Genomic DNA, 23451 nt, shown 5'->3' with positions numbered 1-23451 from the left:
CAGAACGGTAGCATAGCAAAACTTAAGTGCCATCACTGCTGCCTTGAACAGCAGCTGTGCCCAGGAGGGTACATGCTCACAGAAGCAGGGCAAAAGAATCAGTCCAAATAAGCACTGCTTCACTGACTAGAAAAAAGAGCTGGACAGACTGGAACTGCCTCAAAACTTTGCTTATACTTTACTTGTGTAATTTTGTGTCTGCTCACATTGCAGAAGTCAGTGGTGGCAGAAAAATGTAGACAGATGTACACAGGTTGTCCATCTCGCTATTGCCCTGAACACAGAGGGTGTTATGCTCTCTGGGCCATGTACTGGAAATAACTGCTTTTGGCATTTGAGGAGTTTTTGTTGTTGTTTTTGCTTTGTTTTGCAGTGAAATATCCTGATCTGATGGAGTTCAGGATTGAAGCTCTTTACCAAACAAAAAACATTTGCTGGGGTGACAGCCAGAGGTGGCACAGTCTCCTTCCGTTCCATGATGCACTAAATGGAGAGGCTGCCATACTAATAAAAACTGTACCTCAACCCAAAGAAAAATATCCGGTTCCCACCACTCAATAAATCTGTTCCAGGAGCCCTCATCTTGGGGGGAAACAACAACTAAGAGTTTTGGTCTTTTACTTGACCCAGAGTAGACTTTTCCCAGGGTATTTGGCTAACTGTCAACTAGGTAAGATTACAACTTTGTAGAGAGCAGGAGATGCTCGACTCATTGGATACAGCTTTAGAAAACAGCACATCAATTTGCAGGACTACTACATTGCCAATATCTCAAGTAACCTCTTGCAGGTAGGAATCCCCTTGTGCATGTAACAGGTGATTCAGCTGTATGTCAGTAAAGTTCTGCTGGGACTTCCAAGCCCAGTAAAACAATATTGATTAGGTGCTCACAGCACTACTTAGAAGAAAAGACTCAGATGGGACTATGTTATCATCAGCAATACTATAACACACTTTTCTCCTTTGTCAGTTTCACCAGCATTTGAAATTTTGCTATAGAATCCAAGGAAATCAAAATATGAGACCTTTGTTGAAATCTTTCTTTCTGACATGCATGTTTCTCAAAAAAAAACCAAACAAAAAACAAACAAAAAAAAACCCAAAAAACCAACAACAAAAAAAACAAAACCTGACTTGGAGCTCAGAGAATTGAGAAAATTGAAAATTATACACTGTGAAAATACCAAAAGTTGCTTTTTTTGCTTCAGAGACCTGGGCAGGTTCAGGGAAATGTCAGTCAGTGTAGCAACGCAATAACTCTCCTGACAAAGGCCTACTGGTTGATCTGTACTTTATCAGTGGTTTAAGAGCAACTGATCTCCTCTGGGCCTAATTTCTGGGTTGGAAATAAATAATACAGTTTTTTGGTGGTTTGTTTTTTTTTTTTTGTTTTTTTTTTGTAAGCAATTATGTCTAATACAGGCCAGACATCATCATCTGCATCTTTGTTAATATTTTGTTCTAGTGAGTAAAGTTTGGAAATTGAGCAATCGAATCACCAGTGTTCATGGGCTGTAATTTTCAGTTTTCTAAGGAAGATGCATGAAATGGAAATTGGCAAACCTGTGATTCCACTTCAGAGTGTCTGGTGAAAATATTTTGGATCAGTAACATATCTGAGAGAAGACTGGAGAATTGGCCAGACGTCCCGTATGAAACATGCCAGAAGAGCCAGAGAAGCATCCACTCAATTCAAAGGCTTTTTAAGGTTTTTACCAAGGTTTAATTAGAATAAGTATTCACTGTTTATGAAGTACGGCTTATATAACAGGGTTCTATATGAAAGCTGAAATTATCCATTAATTGATAGCTTCATCCTGGGGATGTTTTCTCCTGCAACATAAACATTTGTCTTGAGCATTTTTTCAAAATTACAGTAGACTAGGAGCTTGCCAAATATTTAGTGGTTTTGTGAAGTTGTTTGGTATTCACGTCTACTACAGTTCTACAAAAAACATTTCTAAGACCCACTGCTTTCACCATACGGCAATCCAGAGAGGGGCACAGGATCATAAACATTAAAGATGTAATAAAGAAAAATGTGACCTGAGCTGCTTTTAAAACAGTTGAAGAAAAAAAAAAAAGAAGACTGTGCAGAAGTTGGATTCATGTCCTGCCAATATTTATAACGACGTTTATCATTAGGACAATGAATCTGCACGCGTTCAGTCAGTTCCAAAAGACAATGCTGTAATGTTTTCGGCTCTTGGGCTTCCCGCCTTCCTGAGAGTAGATCAGCGGCTGGCGGAAGCTCTTCTCTTCCCCACCCTTGTTTACATCCCTGCTGTCCCTGCAGCACAACCGGCACAGTAAATGCCAGAGTTTCAGTGCTCTTTGGTTCCCCTCCAACCGTGTCTCACATGGTAGACAATTCAGCCCAGGCCTGGCCACTGAGGAATGTGAGGAGAAGACACAGGAGAGGTCTGTCCTGCGTTTTGCCCTGAGGTGAGAACATAAGCAAACAGCCATTTCTCCCTTCTCTTTCAGCCAAGTAGAGATTAGTCCCTTCCTAGTGCATGGTCTCCCAGCCTTTAGCTGAGCTGAGCCACCTTCTGTTCTAACCAAATAGGTGAATCAATCCACCTTATTCACTGCTTTTGTTCAGTCACCTTCAAGTTGGTCACAGCTACCAGCCAGCTACCATGAGACATTTAAAACATCAGCTTTCACCTGCGTTCTTCACCAGCAAGAATCTGTCCCTGGCTAAGCAGGACAGAGTATGCTGTGCTCCCACATCTGCACACTTTGCTCTAAGAAATCATTTCTTGATGTTCTGTGATTACTCCATTACCTTTTTATTTCATTTAGTACCAAAAATGTACATGGTGACAGACTCATCTGGCAGGCTCTGGTAAAATCATTTCTACCGTTTTGTGTGTAAAATTTAAAATTAGAAGCATCAAGGCAAAAACTGGGTTCTCAAATTAGCTGTTCTGTAATCTCAGCTCGGTTTCAGGAATGTCTGCTTGGGAAATCCTTCAGACCATTTGAGGGCAGCTTTCAGTAACTACACAGAACAAGAAAGAGTCTGGAAAACATACAGAGAAGTCCACAGAGACAGTGATATCTCAGGAAGAAGTACCAGCCCATAGGAAACAATACAATTCAGTACTATCAGCACAGTTTTGAGTTCCCTGAAGAGCTCAAAGGAAGGTTTCTGTTATGCTACTCTGATGAGTCTCACTCTATCAAGTATCTTGACTTACTATGGTCACAAATGAGCAAACTTGTTTCTCACTCCTAACATTTCAAAAATCAGGTGTTAAGTTTTTCATGTACATGCACTATAAACTCCGTCATGTGGAAAACACCCTTAGCCTTTTGTGCCAGGAATGAAGTGAGAACAGGCTTTGTCTATTTTTATCAAGTAGCAATGATACACTCAAGCAACTTTTCTATTTACAGGCCTGGCCTTTTGTTCTCACAGACTGTTTGGAAAGATTATAGAGAGAGATCAAACTGCAGGACAGACAATACTTCCTCCACTGCCTCTTCTGTTAAGGGACAAATTATCAGCTACTTACCAGAGAATCACCATCTGAATAATTGCTAGTTCACTTGAAGGCCTTAAGTGTTTGTCTTTATTTAATATTTACTTATACATTCAGACAAGCACATGAGAGTGGCCATAGAAAACAACTTTTATATTCACCATATTTGACATTTGGCAGATAAAAAACAACAACAGAACCAACACTGATTTTTGTCAGTGCCAGACAGTTGCTCACTATGCTCCCTCCGTGCCTGATTTCAGCTTTTGATACACTCATTATTGCTCGGCTTCTACTGTGTCCTCTCCTGCTCTGTCTCCCATCTCACTGCAGGAGCCAACATGGCAAATGGACTTCCATCTTGGCTTACAGAATTTAAAGGGCCAGACTGAGACCTCTGTCTCTAGTTTCCACCCTCCGCGAAACAGGCACCACACTAGTACATTTCCCTGGTATATACAGATTAATTATTTAAACAACAGTTTTCCATTTATTAGGTATTAAGCATACATATTTAATTCTCCCACTAGCAGAAGATTGCTAGGCTTTTCATTTGGATGACTGTTTTTAGTACTATGGTTTCAACCAGACATAATTGCCTCTATGAAAATCCATTTCTGTGCTGGGATCTCAGCAATTGGTTCCCAAAGGAAAAATACTCTACAGAATTAATTGTGAATTAACTGCTTAAAAGCTGGGCCACAACCAAAGGGTTTTCATCAACACCTAAACATGTTTCTTCAATTCCTAACAACCAGTTCTGTGCTACTCCCTTCCATTCTCCTAAAACTCTTTATGCTTGGTGCTCAGTTCATACTTCATGAGAGATTATTCTTGAAGACAAAAAGCCAGATCTGGATTCAGAAATCCTAACACCCTCTTGAGCTTCACTTCCTACTACAAACAAAAGAAATATTTGCTGTCTGTCAGATGCCCTTATTTGAGAGAACTTACATTAATATTTATGTTGGTGTAAGTCCACATCCTTGACTAGGAGTAGGATTAGATATGCAGAGAGCTTCCCTACTGGAGGTGTTCCAATATCTTGAGCAATATGTCCTAGCTATTATAAGTCACAGAATTACAATGTCACAGAACTGCAGGGGCTGGAAGGGACCTCTGGAGATCAACAGCCCAAATCCCCTGCTAAAGCAGGTTCCCTGCAGTAGGCTACACAGAAAAGCATCCAATTGGGTTTTGTGTATCTTCAGAGAAGGAGACTCCACATCCTCTCTGGGCAGCCTGTGCCAGTGCTCTGTAATCCCAAAACTACTACTTTCCTTACACATATACAACTTCCTATGTTCCAGTTTGTGCCCATTGCCCCTTGTTCTGTCACTGGGTATCACTGAAAAAAGCCTGGCCCCATTAATTCCCACCCATTAGATATTTATCAGCATTAAAACCATCTCAGTCTTTTCTCCTCCAGGTTGACCAGTCCCAGGTCTCTCACCCTTTCCTTGTAATTGAGATGTTCTAGGCCCTTAATCATATTTCCAGCCCTCTGGTGATCCCTCTCCAGTAGTGTTCTGTCTTTCTTGAACCAGAGGAGCCCAGAATTACGGCAGTGATATCATTTGTATCACATATATGGGATAAAAAGAGCATAGAGGATAAAACTTATGAATATTTCTTCTCTGTATCTCCATCACTGCAATTCAGCTAACACAAGACATTATATTAGAAAATGTAGAAGACTTAAAAAGAGTAATTGGCACCAACTCTGCTTTCTGTCCTTACAATCTTATATAATTCAACAAGAGGTGAAGACTGTGCTACACACGTGTAAATACTATTGTAAGAGGGCTGGTGTTTAAACTGCCTGATACTGGAGATACTGAGCATACCAGTGCAATTGACTTTCACACAGCTTTGAAGTGGGAATCCTGCTTGTCTTCATTAGAATGAAAGAGTTAGTTGCATGTTGACTAAGAGAAATGCTAGACAGCCAAGGCCTATCATAATGATCATAGAATCCTTAGAGTTGGAAGGGATCTTTGAGAGCCATCTAGTCCAACTCTCCTGCAATGAACAGTGACACCACAGCTTTATCAGGCTCCCCAGGGCCTGATCCAGCCTCACCTTGAAAGTCTTCAGGGATGGGGCATCCACCACAACACTAGGCAACCTGTTCCAGTGCCTCACTACCCTCAGTGTAAAAGATTTTTTCCTTATCTGATCTAAATCTATCCTCCCTGAGCTTGAAGCCATTTGTTCTATTGTCACACAACCTGCTGAACAGCCTGTCCCCTTTTTTGCTGTAGCTCCCGTTTAGACACTGAAAGGAATCGATAATATTGAGCTTGATAACTGAATGATAAAATGATAAACTGATAAATGAAACTGATAACATAGTTCCTGAAAGGAACGATAATATTAAACCTTTTGGTTTAAAAGCTTCAAGTTTGTGTGCTCAGATAAAGGAACTGAGTAAATACTCTCACTCAGGTGTACATTTGTTTCATCAAGACATGTAGCAAGGAAGTTTGGCGAATTAATAAGAATCTGAATGTTCTGACTCCTTCAAAAGAATGTAGACACAAAACTGTCATCTTCAGCAGACTAAAAAAGCAACTTGTACCTCAGCTTCAACATCTTCACTGTGCCAAAAATAAAAAACAAAATTAGAAGGTGTCTATGTGGACACCAGGGAAACATTACAAAAAAATACTTGAAATGAGATTTGTTCCTTGTGCTTCAGTGATTGAAAACTGGGCTTGAAAATTTGGTATACAATTGACCTCAGCAAGGCACAGGATAGGTCCTGCAAGGATGGGAGTAATCCTGGTCTCTTGGGAAAGGAATGTATGAGATTGATGTGCCCTTTTCTCTCATGATACAGACACGTTCCTTATCGAGAATAGAAAAATATTAAATGAAAGAGGTTATGGCACAAATATAGATTCTACAGGGCAAAAATAGAAAACAAAATTGTTAAGATAAAACATAATGAATGAAAGTGATGAAATGTAACTACAGACCAGAAAGAAAGAAATCAGGAAGAAAAAACAGACAGATCTACCAATATGAAAATGACCTAGATGTTATGGAAAACAAATCAGTGACATATCAGGAGAAAAAATATATATATATAAAAAATAAAAGATATGCCCCTGAGAACTGCAGGCTGGGAGAAGGAAAGCTAAGAGGAAGCTAAGCAGCAATAAGTAACAAAGACTTGAAAATGAAGCATGTATTTGAATTGGCACAAACAAGAAAATGACTACAAATATGGCAAAAATATTTAATGCTCTGTAAAATAGTTATATGCTTTCTGAATATAAAAGATTGGCTGGTATTAAAATGTTTTTCTAGCTCCAGACTTCACTTGACATTAAGAATTCCCGGAAAGGTAGTCTTGAAATGGTTGTTTTTTTCTCTACTCCAGGCCTAGCATGTACTTCTTGTGAGCAACCTTGCATGGGTGCATTGGTACAGTCAGAATGCAGGGTATGGTATGATATCTTGTTAAATGAGCTCCTCATAACATAACATAAAACACAAAGAAAAAGGAAATTTCCAGTCCCTCCCTGGTGCACACAATGGGTAAGTTTTCCTGATAGGTAAGCCATGATCCAGCTTGGCCCTGAGTAATACTGCAGTCAGTTTTATCGGAGAAGGCCTGAGAGATGTATTCTCACCCACTGTACTTGCAGTGAATCATTATGAGAAATAGCCTAGGAATTTGGTTTGCTCGTGGGTTGTTTCTGGGGGGGAGTTTGTTTATTTTTGATAGGCACTCTATAATGGAAAAATATCTGCAGTCCACAGAACTGACATAGATGTAGTTAGCCATGGTTTTATAAATAGGCTTTCACCTGTAACACTGAAAGTTGTCCTAAGTTCACAAGAACAGAACTTTTGCTAGTAAAATGCCATCTAAGACAGCCAACGTATGAAAATTCTTATCATGTTGACATGTTGATAAGGAGGCTGAAAAACTAGAGTCCTGCCTTTGCTACACCGAAAACCATGGGGCAGGGTTTGCCCCAGAAACTGACAGACAATTCCTACTACACTGTAGGCATCTAACTTACAATGGACAGAGCCTTTAAGCTAGATATTGAAGTTAGATGGTGTTAATGCTCTAATCATCACACCCAGACCATAAGCCCCTTAGTGATATCATACTGCTCATCTTAAGTAAGTGTGCAGCAGCCAAAATCATGAGTATCTGGAGAAACTTAGCTTCTGCATATTCCTTTTAACCACCCATAAATGCTCCATTGAAACAATATTATTTTTGTTCTAGGAACACCCCATGGTACAAATAACTGTATGTAGAAATGCAAGAAGGAAAAACAGCAGCTCCCAAGCAGCATTCCTGATGTATACTGCTGACCAACAAAATGTAAAGTAAGTCTCTGATCATTTGCCAGGGTCACATCTGTGTGCAGATAAAGCAGCAAGAGAGAGAGAGAGTTTTCCTTGTTCCTATTACCTGAATGGATTATGACATGTGTTTTACATTGGATAGGCAAATTGATTCATATAAAATAAAAGCTTAAACATAGTCTATTTCTTAAGCCATGCTTTCCTAAGGTTTTTACAGATTCGGAGAGGTATGTCTTCCTTTCCTTTTTAAGTCTTGTTGCTTGCTGCCTGGGTTTATCAAAATATGTTCCTAAGGGGCTGAAGACAGGTTCACTATTTTTAGTTCTTCTTGCCTCTCTCTACATATCAAGGGATATCACTGAGCAAAGAAGCCAACACATTCTGAGACCTTACAGATGAGGAGAAACGAGAAAACATGATTTAAATAGAAAAATAATAATAAAATCCAGCTTTTAGTTACTTGCACAGCATTATTTCACAGTTATCTAAGGATGCAAAGACTCTTCTTCAATATTGCACAAACATGGAAGCATAACTTCTGCTTGTCTCTATGTTAGCGGCCCCAGACCTATCAAATTGGACTAGTCAAACCTCAGCATACTACCAGATGGTTTAATGTGGACTCAGTAGATGCAGACCAATTCCCAGCCACAAAATCTGCCCTTGGCTGTATCAGGAATGCTGATTTTTTTTTTCCCCAGGACCTCAATGGTGAAGCCAGAGAGTCATTAGATGTTTTTGCTTTTGAATTCTCTCTTAATAAGTCATGTTCATGGAGTGCTGCATAAAGCTGGTTCGTCTGTGCAGGCATCCACTGGCTGCTGCTATAGAACAAGCAGCTCAAGAAATAAGAATGTCTGATACAGTTTTTCTCTGTGACTAATACTTACAAGTTGAGAAGGGAAAGCCTACACCACAGAGCAAGGATGACTCCAATATGAACACAGACATCCTCATACAGACCCACAGAAAGGCTCACAAAACTGCTCTTTGTGCTCATTTTTGTTTTCTTTTTGGAACTTAGCTCGTTTTTGTTAAATTGCTCAATAAAATTTAATGGGATTGGAGTTCCATGCTGTGCTGAAGAGTTTACAATGCTCAAAAAACTGGCACTGAGAGTAAAAATGACAAATTCATTAAAATATTTAGACATTGTACTGGTGTAGCTGCTTTCATTCAAGAATTTCAGTAACACATTGTGATCATTAATCACCACATGCCGTGTATAAAAAGTATTACTGAACCAGATAGAGATGAAACAAAGAAAAGATGCTAATAGATTTGGCTGAACTCATTTGGGACTTAATCTAAACATTCTGCTCAAATTCATGGGCACTGTTATTGCTGTTGCCTTAAAATGGAGAGTGGGGCTTGACCACAGCTCTGGAGAAGAATCTAGGGATCCATAACCCCAAGTATCCAGCGCTGGTCACCTGCTCCCAGGATGAACAACAGGTATGGGTTTTGTGGGTCTACAATTAAATATGGCTGAAAAGTTATCACTCTGTAATTTCATGGTTTTGATGGACTTTCCATTTTTTAATCAGATCTGTCATGTGCATATGCACCTATTTATTTGATTTCTTTTCTCATTGTTTTTTGTTTATTCCCCAGCCAGTTGCTTTCAACCTGTTTGCAACCCGATGAAGGAAAAAAGGAGTTGACACATTTATAAGGACACCAGTTAGCCATCTGCATTTAAGTCTGGGCTGTCTGTACCTATAGTCTTCTCTTCTCCAGGCTGAATAAGCCCCAACTCTGTCTCTACTCACAGGAGGGATGATCCAGCCCTCTGAGCATCATCACACCCCTCTTCTGAACCTGCTTCAAAATATCCATGTCCTTCTTGTGCTGGTAGCCCCACAGATGAACACAGCATGCAGGTGGGGGGGCCTCAAAAGAGCAGAGTAGAGAGGGAGAATCACCTCCTTCACTCTGCTGGTCATGCTTATTTTTACGCAGGCCAGGATATGGTTGGCTTGATGAAGGCTGATATAACAACACTGACATGAAATAAAATCTGGAAGCTATTTCAATTGCCATTCTTCAGAGCACTGCACTAGATTGAAGTAAGAAGTCAATTCTGATAGGATGCCATTCCAGGTAGAAGGAAAGTGGTGATGGGTCTTTGGTAGTATAGCTGACATCTCACCTTCTGGGCAGCATGGTGCTGACATTCCCATAGTTTGAATGTGCTACTACCTATTGTACACTCCAAGAAAACATAGTCCAAGAAACATAGTCCAAGAATCGGTACAGCAGCTCAGTGTACTCTGGGAAAAACAAAATCTGCAAGGCAAGCCCATAGGCACTACATTCTTTGGTCACACACTGCTGCAGGTTCTTTCTGCGTTAAAACTTCTCAGTACAAGTATGCATTCTTCACACAGATGTTGTATATTTTGATTTCCATCCTGCATAAATTCTCAGTGTAAAATCAAGAATCCATGTATGTACTTTACCCAAATTTTTACAGAACATCTCACTTTCTTGAAAAAAAACAAACAAAACCCAAAACAATACCCCCCAAAATAAATAAATAAATAAATAAATAAATAAATAAATAAAAACTAAATAACAATGTCTGAAACATTGATACACTGATTTATTTATTTTTTACCTTATCTCCCATTTCTCATTCTGCTGGAATGTGGAAAAATAGCTGGTTTTAGGAGGTCAAGATTTCGTGTAAATCTGTCTTACAAGGTGTAGAGCATGGAAATGTCATTCCATAGGACTCCTTCAGAAGCTGTTAACTCCAATAATATCACTGTCTAAGACCTAGACGATGCTTATAGGTTGTCCACAGCAAAAACCCATGGGAAACTTGTACTAGAAGAATGGCTGCATGTACAGCACTGCTCCTTTCAAAACAGAAGTGGGAGCCAATAGGTTGACAGGAACTGTTCCTGACTTAAGACAAGTTTATTATTTTAAACTGCTTTTGAGAATTTCCCTGGGCTTGACTTGGTAAAAATAGCAAGCTTTACAAAGACACAACATAAGAATTACAATAAATACTATTTCTTAAAATCTTTGGCATTATTATTCCTTCACAGGTCTAAAACCTGAGGAGAAATTTGCTTAGGGCCATGGTATCATTCACACTAATATCCAAAGTGTTAACAAAATGACTGTGTTTGTATGTTTATAAGTAATTCAGTTTCAGTTTGAGAAAGCAACTCTTAACTTGTGAGAGGTTCAGGAAAAGGTGGTTATGAAGTTATTGCCAAAGACTCATATGTAACAAATGCCCTTCTGTGTTAGAAGCGTATTAAGTAACAGCAAGACCTTTCTGTTTTGGAAACTCTGTAATTTTTGTCTAGCTATCAGTTCCTAAGAGATTATTACAGATGATTTTTGACCTACTCAAAGGGACTCATGGTATGTGCTTGTGCCATCAGAAACAGACATCTAAAATAAACGCTGTATCTTGAACTGAACTTCACAGGCAAACTGGTCTCTCTTCAAAGCGCAAAGAGAGGACTGCTGTTCTTTTTATAGCCTCTCACACTGAACCTCACATGAAATGTTTCTGCCCATAGCAGCGCTATAAGAGAGAGGCTCATAAAACTCTATCATATACTAACAATCGCCGTGCATGATAAAGGCATTAGATGACAATGATCTTGCAATGAGATACTCTCCTGTTAGATTCATTTGCCAATAAGAGAACATCCACCTTCGTCCTAGAGCAGAACATACAAGACCTGTCAAGTCTTTTAAGCAGTAGAAGTACTAGGAATCAAGGAGAGAAAGATCATACCACAGGGCTGAGATTAAGGCATGAGATAAGAAGGCCTGGCTCAAAATTGCGGTGATTGAGCAGGACCCATAGCAGAGATATCATAAGTTGCAAAATTCTTTATATAACTTGGGAAGTTGACCCAAACATTTGAAAGACCTAAAATACTTTTCAGCATGAGCTCCTGAAATGCCATAAATCGATAGGCAAAACCTTTCGCAATTGCCCATCAACAAGTGGCTGATTAGAAGCTTCCTGATAAACTTATGATTGAGTAGTAAACACAAAACTCTGTAATTATTTACCTGGACAAAGCCTTATATTCAAGCAAAAGAAGATTCAGTACCCTATTTCATAACAAAAAAAAAGAAAAAGCCATCAGGTTTTGTGGGTAGATTTTCCCTTAGTAGTGCACTGCAAACAGTAAGGAGAAAAGCAGAAAGCAGAGGTAAGCAGCATGGCAAAACATCAGTTTTTAGACTGGTGCTTGCCAGAAGGACAGGTGTGGAGCTACAGGCCAAGTCATTGTTTTTGTCAAATATGATTAGATGAATATAATTTGTGTACATCCTTTATGCATAAGCAGGACTGTATCAAATATGTACCCCATCATCATTATATTTGGGTGGGTTTTTTTTGTTTTTTTTTTGTTTTTTTTCAATTGGTAAAAACATATATGAGCTTTTATTGACTAATTGCTGGTATATAAAAGGGGTATCAACTTTTCTTACAAAAGGAAATATCTTTTTTAATGCTTCTTTTCCCTAAAATAAACTAATTGCAAAATCATAGTTTGCTATTATATTAAATACTTTAAAAAGACATTTTAATGTGAATTCAGACAGCTAACAGGGTGACATATTACAATCTGTAATGAATACAGTAAAATAACAAAACCTCCTCAAAAACCTCCAAATAACAGCCAGAGCAAGGCTGTTGACCCCCATCCCCAGAGCAGTTTGCAAAGAATAGCAATGCCCACAGAGATAGTAAATTATAGGCGCACCAAGAGGAGATAGATAAAGCTGTAACACAGTAACAGAATAAAAAAGTAGCTTTGCCTGGAATCGAGTGAAAGCCATTGTGCTACACAACCCACAGGAAGGCAATGCAAAGCAAACACCTGGAGTTAAGCATCAGGAATGCAGAAAAATACATATTTATTAATCTATCAGTAAGAAGTTTGATCTGGAAAAGACTGAGAAATGATAAGGATACCTCAGTGCCATTTCTGATTTCAGTTTCTGAAGCAGGAGCTGGGCATTGGCTACCCAGAGAAGACCAGCATCTTCAGAAATCAACTGAGTTGCTTGGAATATAATTCATAGGATAGCTTTCTCAGATGTTTATAAAAATCAGTAAAGTAAAAATGCTTTAACTGCTACAGTGGTAGCTCTGCTGTACAGTAGGGGCTGACAATTCATCACTACCTTACTGTTAAAGGGTAAGGATAAAGGAAAGGTAAATACTGATTTTTTTTTTTTTTCTAAAACAGAGCTCCTGATAATATGAAGTGATGGAAATGGCTTCCCCTCCTATTTCTTACATTTTCTCACAGACCCTTGAGATATGGCACCTTCTCAGTTCACTATATGGCACCATGAAGGTGGATTTGCTGTTTCTTTGCTTACTGTTTTCACGTTCCACAGGGAGAACAGAGATGAGCCTCCCAAACTAGCATATGAATTCAACTCTACCATACCCTTTACAAAACAGGTGTAACTCCTTTCAGATGTTACCTCTTCCTCTTCCTTTTTTCAATTAACAAAAGGCATGTCCTGTTATGACTACGTTCTACTGTTCTACTTATTCTATGCACTTGAACTTTCCCTAAACCTTCCTTTCTGGGGAAATTCTAAAAAGTGTGTGGCAGGTTCTTTAATTCATTTTTAGCTGTAGCAAAATATTGTATTTGGCTGAGTGATTAAGACTAACATTTACATGACACTTAGGGCACACTATTTTCTAGACTGTCTGTCACGAGTTGATGGACGGCAAAAAAGCCTGGATGTGAAGTCTTGTATATTCATGTGGAAAAGCAGAGTGGGGACTGCTTGGCTTGGAGGAAGAAAGAATTTGGGGCTTAGAAAGCCCAATTCTCCTCAGTGAGAATTTGTAAAGGGAACAATATCATAGAATCATAGAATCATTTTAGTTGGAAAGGACACTTAAAGATGAACAAGGACATCCACAGCTAGATCTGGTTGTTCAGAGCCCTGTCCAGCCTTACCCTGAAAGTCTCCAAGGACAGGACATCCACCACCTCTCTGGGCAACCAGATCCTGTGCCTCACCACATTAACTCTAAAACACTTCTTATATCCAATCTAAATCACCCCTCTTCCAGTCTGAAACCATTTCCCCTTGTCTTGTCACAGCAGACACTGCTAAAGAATCTCTCCCCTTCATTTCTGCAGCTCCCCTTTAGTTAAGGAAACTGCTACCACACCTCCCCAGAGCCTTTTCTACCCCAGGCTGAACAGCCCCATCTGTCTCAGCCTGTCCTCGTAGGAGAGGTGTTTCATCCCCTGCATTGCTTTTGTGGCCCTCCTCTGGACATGCTCCAGATCCACACCTCTCCTGTACTGAAGACTCCACATCTAGATGCAGTACTCCAGGTGAGGTCTCACCAGCGCAGAGCAGACGGGCAGGATCACCTCCCTTGCTCTGCTCGCCATGTTGCTTTGGATGCAGCCCAGGATTCAATTGGCATTCTGTGCTGTAAAGGCACACTGCTGGCTCATGTGCAGCTTCCCATCCACCAGTACCCCAGGTTCTTTTTAGCAGGGTTGTGCTCCATCCTTACATCCCCCAGCCTGTACTGATAGCACAGCAAGACCTTGCATTTGGATATGTTGAATCTCATTTATGAGGTTCACCTGGGCCCACTGTTCAAGCATGTTAGGTCCCTCTGGTCCTCCTGTCCCTTGGGCATGTCAACTGTACCACTCAACTTGGTTTCATTTGCAAACTTGCCATTGACCACCATTCTCAACCTCATCACCAGTTCCTTGTCCAACAAAGAAAAACACCCGTCAAACCCATATCTCTACATCCTGGAGAGAAGAATCTTATGGAGGACCATGCCAAAGGCCATACTGAAGTCTAGACAGATGACATCAGTAGTTCTTCCCTCGTCCACTTACACAATTACACCATCATAAAAAGCTATAATGTTTGTCAGGCAGGACCTTCCCTTGCTGAAGCCATGCTGGTTACCCCCATATCACATCCCTTTCTTCCATGTACCTTAGCATAGCTTCCAGGAGGATCTGCTCCATCATCCTACCCAGCATTTAGATAAGGCTGACAGGTCAGTAGTTTCCTGAGTCATCCTTTCTACCCTTCTTAAAAATAGCTGCTGTATTAATTTTTCTCCAGTCACCAGACTCCAGTCTTGAATTTTTTAGAACAGTCTTCAGTCTTCATTTTTTAAAACAACTTATTGTATTTGATAGGTGCTACTGTTAAGTCAAAAGGATAAGAATTTATTTAAACACTAAATTTTAAATTTTAATTTTTAAATTAAAACACTAAATGTTTCTAGGCAGACATGTTTGCATTTGCTCATTTGCAATCTGACTTTCTCAGAAGAACTTGAGAAGAACTATGCCTGAAATGACCCACAGGAAGCTCTGCCTGTTTGTCCAAGTATATGATCTAGCATCCATTTTAGCAAGTTTCAAAGAGAAAAGAAGACAAAAGAAAAAGGAAGAAGGGAATGGACTTGCATTTTCTCTTGATCAATATAACAAGCACTTAGCATTCTATTCTGAATAGAAAAATCTGACTTGAAAGCAAAAGCTGCCCTACAATTTCATACTTTGCAACAAGTTCAATTGTTAGCCCACCCAGCTAACTATGTAAATCAATGTAAAAACAGGCAAGAGAATTGATCCAGAGATAGAAGACCAGTGGTATCCTGGCTTGTATCAGGAATGGTGTGGTGTGCAGAACTGGGGAGGTGGTCCTGTCCCTGTACTCAGCACTGGTGAGGCCTTGCCTCAAGTACTGTGTTCAGTTTTGGGCACCTCAGTACAGAAAGGACATTGAGGTGCTGGAGCAGGTCCAAAGAAGGGCAACAAGGCTTGTGAAGGGCTTGGAGAATCTGCCCTATGAGGAGTGACTGAAGGAACTGGGGCTGTTTAGTCTGGGGAAGAGGAAGCTGAGGGGAGACCTTACTGCTCTCTTCCAGTGCCTGAAAGATGCTTACAGTGAGTGCAGGGTTGGTCTCTTCTCACTAGTGACAGGTTAAGGGGAAATGGCCTCAAGTTGTGCCAGGGTAGGTTTAGGTTGGATATCAGGAAAAACTTCTTTACAGAAAGGGTTGTTAAACAGTGGAATGGGCTCCCCAGGGAGGTGGTTGAGTCACCATCCCTGGAAATGTTTAAAAAACATTTGGATGTGGTGCTCAGGGACATGATTTAGCAGAGGGTTATTAGAATTAGGGTAGTATGGTTAGGTTGTGGTTGGACTTGATGATCTTCAGGGTCTTTTCCAACCTGAGCAATTATATGATTCTATGAGCAGTAGCACTAATTACCTCACTCCTTTTTCACAGTTGCACAATGAGAGCAGGTTAAACAGAGCAACCTGACTGGAAACATCTGTATCATACTCAGTATTTTGAGACTTGAAACTCGCTACACTTTATATCAGATGGACAAGACAGAAATAATGAACACAAAGGGTCTAATAATTCATCTTTTCCTCCACTTCCAAATTATTCCTACCGTGCATTTTACTGAGGTACTTTCCCACTCAGATGCAGAGTTATGCCTAACCATTTGACATTTCTATCATTTAGAAACCTTTCCTGCTCACCAAACTAGAAGATTTTTTTACATTTCTCCAGTTCATTTTGTCCTTTTTCAGAGAATGGGGAAGAACATGCAGAAATATAGGAAAAGATAAATTGCTGCTGAAATCACAGCAAATAGCATCATCATCCATCTCTGACACTTCTCAACTCTTTCTTTTGAAAATGTGTATTACAGAAAAGGTTTGCATTTACAAACATTTCAGCCCAAAGCAATGTACACTCTCCACAACCCCCTTCAAAAGTTTCATTCTTCCTATATATATGTGTCTACATAGCACCATATTTGAAAACTAAAGCTGCAAACTCATAGTAGAGTCAAATACTCAAAAATTCAGATATATGAAAGGCAAGATTAAGTTGGTCTAGCACACATCATCATATCTTCCCTCACTGTGACAATCACTGTCTCCTCTTTCTCCCTGCTTTCTACTTCTCTTTCCATATTTTGAGCTTCTCAGCCTTGTCCTTCACTCTGTGTCTAACCAGATAATCCTTATTTCTAGTGTTATTTCAATTTTGGGCCCAGGTCCCAGTTGTACTGTGGAGATGGCTTTTCACCAGTTCCTTCACCTACTCAACCTCATACCTCCTCCTCCAGAGCTTCCCCTCTGACTGTCCTTTTTCTGCCCTAACTCACAGTTCTTGCCCTGTACCTGCCACTTCAAGTTTCCTTTAATTGGTTGCTGACCTGCTTTTGGCATACTCTCTCAACAACACTGAACTGCTTCCTTAACGTGTCCATATACTGTCCAGTAGGATACAAACCTACAATCAGCACTTCTTGGGAATGTGACAAAGAAATGCACATAGACTTTAAGCAAATGCAGGTACATTTTTATAACAGTGGTAAAAGGTCCATCTTTCCTACTTCAGTCATTTATCTGGGATGTCTGAAGACTCACACAGGGAATACTTACATCCTTCGCAAAAAGTCACCTTTGCTTTTACACTGGGCACAATAAGAAACAGAAAACTATTTTTCTGAGTTGCCTTCTCAGGAATGGCCAGACTCTTGGATCCAGTTCTTACACACGCACACACTGAATACATCAGCAGAAAGCAGCCAGCCATAGCGAGGACTGTCAGCCCAGACATCCAAGAAGAAGACAGAGAGGACACAGGCACTGCAGCGGCAGGGCTGGCAGCTTGGGAACGGCCACTGCTGCTGACCCGCGGGACGTGGCTGCTTTGGGTAGCAGGCCCTGTCTCTATCTGACTTACTAAATTGTGTTTAATGGGTGTGAACTCTGGCCTTCATGTGTTCCTGAACCTCTTCCAGACTCAGAGACCTTCCTCACAGGAAATTTAAGTTTTACTGTTCTTTGGCTACGCTTTGTGGGAATGTAGATCTGTGAAATATGCCAGACTACATGATGGGGAAATGTTTTCTAAGCACCAGTTTTCTTCTATGTAGTCACATGGCCCTGTGTGAGCCAAGGATGCAGAAAGTATTAGCAGAGGTGCAAAACAAAAAAGTACTCTGAATTATCTTTGCATTGTTGATCTGCTTAGAGCTCTCAAACAACCTACTTTAACAAATTTCTTTCATTTTATACAATTTCTCCTAAAAAATTGAACCATGGAACAGTTTTCTTTTTTCTCATATGTAGCATATGTAGCTTTTCTTTTCTTTTCTTTTTCTTTTTTCTTTTTTTTTTTTTTTTTTTTTTCCTGGCTTATGCTTTGAAATTTATTTTGGAAGGAGACTGTAATTAGTGAAGGGTGCAAGACTGAACCATGTGTGTCACTCCAAGCTGCCAGGGAAATATACCGAGCCCTGCAGACACAGTGGTATTCTGTTGCCTAGAACATGCAGTATGTTGCAAGACACAAAGCTTCTGCCCATGAGGGAATAATAACTCTTTATGTATAAGGACTGAAAGAATAATGACTCTTACTGTAAGGACTGAAAATTCAATGTGAGGAAATGTCGCCTATGAAAATGATACCCATCAAGCTTACCATAAATCAAAGCTTAGGAAAGATATTATTATTATTATTATTATTATTATTATTATTATTATTATTATTATTATTATTATTATTATTATTATTATTAACTGGAGAAAAAAAGAAGAAAAAAGTTTTATTTACACGTTGCTAAGAGCCATGCCTGAGCCCCACTCCAGTCTTCCATTTTCCCTATCTATATATATTACCTATAGCTAAGTAATAGCTTTATATTTAAAAAGCCTTAAAATTACTTCATAGGTGAGGACTTCTCAGATATAAATTACTTTACATAGGAGCCTATTAATTACTTTATATCTGAAAGCAATGCCTCTTACTTTATTATATTAGCCCTTAACATCAGAAGTGGATATTGGTGGTAGCAGCAGAGGCTGAACCATTTCACAAATATTCCATTATGTGTTGTTGCTGTGCAACAGATGGCAGCAGAGGGGCAGTCTGACAGAATGGTGTCTGATGTGGAAGTGTTTATGAAGCAAAAGTGTGTCAATGAAATCCTCTGTGTAGAAAAAATGGCACCCACTGATGAGGAAAAACAGTTAAACTATGTTCAATACCATCCAAAGAATTATAAAATCAATCAAACAAACAAGAAAACTCAAAATGAAGAGTGCCAAAATGAAATCAGCATGCCCTCAAAAGAGGGTAATAATCATTTTCCAAAGCATCTCAAAACTAATTGCTGAGAGCAAGGGAAAAGTAGCACTTTTGGAATCATGTTTAGACGTACTGTTTGATGCCATTTCTTTTCTTCATGTACCTCCTCCTCATAGCTTTTCTTTTATCCTAATGCTTCAAATCTCCTGCTCCAGAGATTGAAAGACTCTGGAGATTCCTGATGGACTTAGGACTTATATTGACTTTTTAAATCAACAATAGAGAAAAACAATGCAGTTTTCTCTAATCTTGTTCTTGGAAGCATCTGTACCATTTAATCTGAAACATTAGAAATAAAAAAAATCAGGCTAAAACAGACATGGAAAATATCGCTATGAACAGTTCAAATTTGGCAAAGTTAATTCAACTGCAAATAAAGCCATATAAAGGGATCTCTTAGGAAACCTTGAATTTAAAAGGCGAGTGTTTAACGGTTTTGCATGAAATAAAAGGCTATATAAAAGGCAGCATTGTGACTAAGTGCATAAGTCACTCAAGCGTAACAGCAATGCACATATATAATTTCTGTGGACGGTACGGCCCTTCTAAACTCAAGCTCAAGGAAGAAATCAAAGACTGTCCAGATTACAGAGAAAGAAAAAAAAAAAAACAAGACAGCAAAAACCGAACAGATAAGGAATGACAAAATAAAGACAAGCCGAGTGAAAAGCTCAGAAATCCCATGCTGACCATTACTTTAAAAAGCAAAAGAAATCAAGCAGTGAGTCAGTTTTTCGTTGCTGGCAATAATCCTCAGATCAGTGAGAATTCCAGACCAGAAGAAAATAATGTCACAAATTGGCAATGCACCAGCTGTGCTTATCAGCTCAGATTTTGTCACTGAAAACCTGTAATTAGTGACTCTAGCTCAAATGTTATTTCCATCCTAACAGCTGAACATCCAGCCTGGAACTCCAACATACACACCGGCTTTTCATTTAGAGCATTGGACAAAATGCATCTGCAACATTACTTCAGTATCTGTCAGAACTAAACTTATCTTTCTGTTTATGCGCAACAGAAGATAAAAATACAGCAAACAGAAATGCGAGCCCAAAACTTGTGCCTTGGGAAACCTAAACCTGAGCAACTGAAGGATCATTCCAAAGGTATAAACCCACACAAATCTTGCAACATACAACAGAAGATGAGGAAAAACAGACCAGACATATTGACATAAGAGAAACCTACCAAGCATCCTGAGAGATGCTGGAATAGTGACAAACTTTAGGAAAATCCCTATGCTGCGGGAATGTTTCAGATAGAGTATTTTTTCTTTCTAATGCAGCCTCTGTTCTGGTGCCCAGCACTTAGCCTAAGTAGCATGACACGTAGTCAGTTAACCAGTACTGGGGAACTAAACTCTCAGTGAGATGCTCTGCATTCTTAGGATTGCAGCATCGCTGGCATATTGGGTTGATGAGTGGGTCATCTCAGAAACCTGACTGCTCCCTCTGTATGCAGGAACTTGGGAAGGAACTCACTCATTTGGAAGGAGTCAACAGCATGCAGGGATGCAGTCGATGTGCACCATCTGACTTCTGGGAAGAGAAAAACTTTCCTGACCCACTTCCCTCAAGAAGCCAGTAAATCTATAACTTATACTCCTGAAGCCATTAAGAAGCTGCTTGCCCCAGTTCAAGTAGCGCAGAGGGATAATTCCAGTAAGAGCCACATGAGCAGCATTTGGCCAGTAACAAATACAAAGCAGCTACACCTAGAGGTTCCTGAAAACACAGAACCTAAACCGGAGGAAATGTATCTGCCAACATAAGCCCCATAAAAACAGGTAAGTACAGGCCCTTAGATGTGCTCATCATTCTGTATGATCCTTCAGTATTGATTAAATGTCACTGCTTCTCTGCACTGTTTGGCCAGGAAAATATTTATTTTTTTTTTAAAGGAGGGTGAATTCATCTTCCTATGTAAGCTGTGCTTGCTTGTTAATTTGTGCTGACACCTGGGCATTTGTCTGGCTCCCAGAGATGACCACGGAATCTCTCAGAAAGGGATGTATCAGTAGTTTCCCTGTTGGATCATTGCACAAATGCTGCTCTCTCTGTAAAAGCATGGAAGTACTACAGATCTAATATTATGTATCTCCTTCAGTTGGGTTCCTGAAAGTCTGTTTTTGTCATAAGTCTCTGGCAGTGCACCTTGGAAAATCCAAATCAAATTTCCTCTTACTTAATTCATTACAAAAGCAAAAATCAAAAGCACTGTGAAATCCAATAGAAAGGCCTCTTAGTTCTATTCATGTGACAGAATTTTCCCTCACCTTATCAAGTGTGTGAAGTTTCTTTTCTATGAGATTTTTTTTTTTTTAATCTTTGTGCAAAAGAAAAGAAAAAAAAAAGTATTGAAGTTATTACTCCTTTAATCAGGTCATATACAGTGTCTTACAATTCCTGGAGAACCACATGGCTCTGAAGTGGATACTGAAACAGCACCAGTGTCTGTTTTCACTTAACCCATTCTAAAGCTCCTTTTTACTTAAGCTGCGTCTGGCTTGCTTGGCATAAAACATCTTACTCACAGTACTCGTCAGTGTTTTCAGCCAAATACTGAATGTGGGGTACAGTTAGCAGGCTTGGCATCTCTGTAAGTATTCTAGGCTACAAATCAAACTTCAGCTACTCATTTGGGGTTCAACATTTTTTTCCTCCCACATAAAACCTGACATTAGTCACTCCATGCCAAAACCTGTTCATGCGCTCAAAGCTAAATGTGGTCCAAGGAACTTGCTGTTTGGCACCTGTCATTTAGGACACATTTACACCATAATGCCTACAGTTTTCCCTCAGCAACTCCCTCTCTCAGATCTCACAGAATTATACGCATGCTGGATTTACCCACGTGACAAAAACAAGTCCAACTCTGTATGTTTTATATATGAACCGAAAAAAAAAGCATGTTCAGTGCGATATGATGTTTGCTTGGTTCTCCTCTAGTAACACATTGGATACATCCCTCTAAAATTCTTATGGAAAAAGAAGCTTCAAACAAAAACCAAGACACATGGGACCACAGATTAGGTCACTGTGTCATTGTGTTAGGTGCAGTACTTTCATTACTATCTCACAAGAGTGTCTTCAGGACAGGCTGTAGCCATAGCCAGCATACTAAATTGAGTACCACTCTAAGCATTACTATTAATCTCTGTTTACTTTCAGACTGTGAACTCAGGACCATATGATTATCAGGATGTAAAAGACTTCAAAATGCTACTGGTGCTGATATTTCTTCTTAGAGGGTATATAGACACACTTAGATGTGTATTTCTGAAAGAATCCCAAAGGGAGATACTGGTAGGATTGAATATCCCCATCCTTCCAGTTTGCTGTAAGGCTTATCAATCTAATACTGGTCAATCTCTAGCTTGTAGGTGGGATGCATAAGTATCTGTGTCAAAATTAAACACTTGCTAAGAAGAAAAGGCAAGTTCTTTACCACTAGCAAACTGACTGATTTCCATGATAAAACCGTCAAATACATTAACTAATCTTCTTTGCAAATAAACAGAAAGAGATGTTTTTTGATGATAAACTGGTTCAATGAAAGGTGTGAAGTCATTCAGACATACTGGACTGTAACTTAATTTAGCTCATCTGGTACATAAATCTCCACTGCATCTCTTTCCATGAATGCTGAAAAGGGATACAAAAGGTGAATTAGAAGTTTTTGCTGTTAACACATAGCTTTGTGGCCTTCTGCAGTAAGGAATGTAAAATTTTTATCCCTCTCCAATTGCAAGCAGTAATACACACCAACATTTCCAAGTAGTTTAATCTGGAAAGGATAATGCAACACCGGTGCCTGTTTCGTCTGTCCTTTGATCATCTCTTGAACCCTTTCCAGTGGATACACATAGTCTGAAATCAATCAAACATATGGAAGGAAATAAGGGAAAACGTTAGAAAAGCTGAAGGAAGAAGAGAGCGCTTTCCTTTTCTGCAAAATGAGATGTAGGGATGGAATACTGCACACAAGCACTCATAGAGGGGAATGGTACAGCTGACTGAATTTGTCAGTCTTTCTGGCTTATCCAATGTCAGATGATCTCTGCCTTTCTGCTTCCTCAAAGGCTGGCACTGGAACTCTCAGTACTTTAAGGTAGCCTAACTCAGGTGATCCAGGAGTCAGTACATCTGTGCATGTGCTGTCCTTCCTACCCATCTACTGCCACATTCATATTGATGGTATTGGCTAGATATTGATGCCTATACTTGTAGTCTCCCTTTTAAATCACAGTAGAAAATCAAGAGCAGTCAAGATACGTATATATTGATGGCTGTTTACAAGGGTAGATAGTAATAGGACAAGGGGGAATGGTTTTAAACTAATACAGGATGTTTAAGTTGGATATTAGAAGGAAGTTTTTCACACAGAGGGTGGTGATGCACTGGAACAGGTTGCCCAAGGAGGCTGTGG

The 23451-nt window shown here is 39.6% G+C and overlaps 1 long non-coding RNA gene across 1 annotated transcript; it reads left to right on the top strand.

The window, feature by feature from the left end:
• Positions 1-2135: 2135 nt before the first annotated feature.
• On the top strand, positions 2136-8949 carry LOC107320468. The gene is made up of 3 exons (XR_001558266.2): positions 2136-2445; positions 7744-7847; positions 8528-8949. It is a non-coding gene; the product is annotated as an uncharacterized LOC107320468 (long non-coding RNA).
• The last annotated feature ends 14502 nt before the right edge of the window (positions 8950-23451 follow it).

The sequence above is a fragment of the Coturnix japonica genome, chromosome 1 (assembly GCF_001577835.2).
Source record: "Coturnix japonica isolate 7356 chromosome 1, Coturnix japonica 2.1, whole genome shotgun sequence".
Classification (NCBI taxonomy): Eukaryota; Metazoa; Chordata; class Aves; order Galliformes; family Phasianidae; genus Coturnix; species Coturnix japonica.
Note: the sequence above shows the minus strand (reverse complement) of the source record. Positions and strands in the feature narration are given on the sequence as shown.